The following is a 1,821-nucleotide window of genomic DNA, read 5'->3' as shown; positions in this document are numbered from 1 at the left end:
TTGCCATGGTTTTCAATCTTTTTCCTGATGAGGATGCCATTCCTACATTCAAAACACAAATACAAAACCACAGAACATGATGTTAATCATTAGTAAAACACAGAACACAACTCCTTTCGAAGCTAAACCACCGCTGAGGGCCAGAATTCCCCTCAGCGCCACCAGTACCACATTCCATACACAAAAACCAGAAAAACAAATCTGGCAGAGTGCCGCTCAGCGGCAGTTTACCCCTCAGCGGTAACTCTGCAGATTTTTGAAAAACCTGTTTTAAAGCTTTCCTAACTCCACCCAAATGCAATTTTCAGTTTTCCAGTTCATAATCATGCAGTTTAATCGGTTCAAACATCAAATATATCATCAAATCATGCAAGAAATCAAAACCCCTAAATCTTCATGCTTTGACAATCATATTCAAAATCAAAACCCTAGAATGAACAAAATGCATTTTACTTACTTGGGTGGAGATACTAGATGCAATGAGAATGCTTCCAAGCTAGAATGCTCTCTTCCAACCCCAAACTTTGATGGCACACTAGTGAAAAAGTGAGTGGAAGAGAAATTTTCTTAAGAGGGAAGAGTGAAAAGATGTGGAAAACCTTGGAGAAGGTATGTGGGAGTGTTTGTGCAAAGAAAAGTCTGAAAGTGTGAAAGAATGCGCAGCTTAGGGTTTAAAAATACCCTAATGGGCTCGGGTCCCGCTAAGGGGAACTAAAACCCTATTCTGCGAGAGTACCGCTCAGCGGTAAAGTACCGCTCAGCGGCACTTTCGTGAAGTGCTCTTCTCCTTCTTTTCTTAACCTACGTGCCTCCTAGACATGCCCCTCACTGGTTCCCTGCAATTCAATGTTCAAATGCTTATGCAAACCCTAAAAATAAACAAACAGAATATTCAATCAACTGGGTTGCCTCCCAGGTAGCGCTTGTTTAACGTCACGAGCCTGACCCAAAATCCTCCAGCACCCTTCAGTAGATGCAAATCTTTCTTACCAACACCCATCAGTAGGTGTATACAAACATAGTATCCTTCAGTAGATACTCTTCCGCCTAACATCCATCAGTAGATGTAAACCCTGTAACAAACTTATAACAAAAACAAAAATACCCAAAAGTTCAAAATTACATCACCAAACCAAAAATTAAAAGTTCTTAAATCACTGGGTTGCCTCCCAGCAAGCGCTCTTTTAACGTCACTAGCTTGACCCAATAAAGCTCATGTTCCATCTTCTTTTTCTTCTTTCTACTGAACTTCTTCAGAAATTTGATCAAACCAGGAACCTGTTGTAGTGTCTCAATCATAGGAACTTTAATCTCCAATTTCTTGAAGATTTCCATGAACCACTTAAATTTATTTTCCTTCCTATGATACTTCTTTGGATGAGGAAGAGGTTTTTCATATGATTCTTTCTTTTTTTCTCTCGTCCTCTTTTTCTTTTCTCTCACTTTCTTTTTTTCTTTTCTTTTTCTACTCACTTTCTCAATCTTCACACAAATTTTCTCTTCTTTCTCTTTTCTCTCTTTTCTCTCTTCTCTCTCTTCTTTTTCCAACTCAACTTTTTCAACATTTACACTCACTAGCATTTCACACTCTTCCCCGGGGTTAACCTCAGTATTAGCCCCATAATTCTTGTCAGGCCTTTCTTCCAACTGCTTAGTAATCTGACCCATTTGAATCTCCAAGTTCTTGATAGCAGCTTCAGTGCTCTTTTGAGAAGATTCAGTTTTCTGTATGAATTGCTGAAGAGTTTCTTCCAACCTTGCTGATCTTTCATTAAGTGTAGACATTTGTTGCCATAAGGTTGGTTGTTGCTGTTGTTGCTT

The sequence above is a fragment of the Vigna umbellata genome, chromosome 11 (genome assembly GCF_029865625.1).
Source record: "Vigna umbellata cultivar VRB3 chromosome 11, Vumbellata_1.0, whole genome shotgun sequence".
Taxonomy (NCBI): Eukaryota; Viridiplantae; Streptophyta; class Magnoliopsida; order Fabales; family Fabaceae; genus Vigna; species Vigna umbellata.
The sequence above is the reverse complement of the archived record's forward strand: the minus strand, read 5'-3'. Positions refer to the sequence as shown.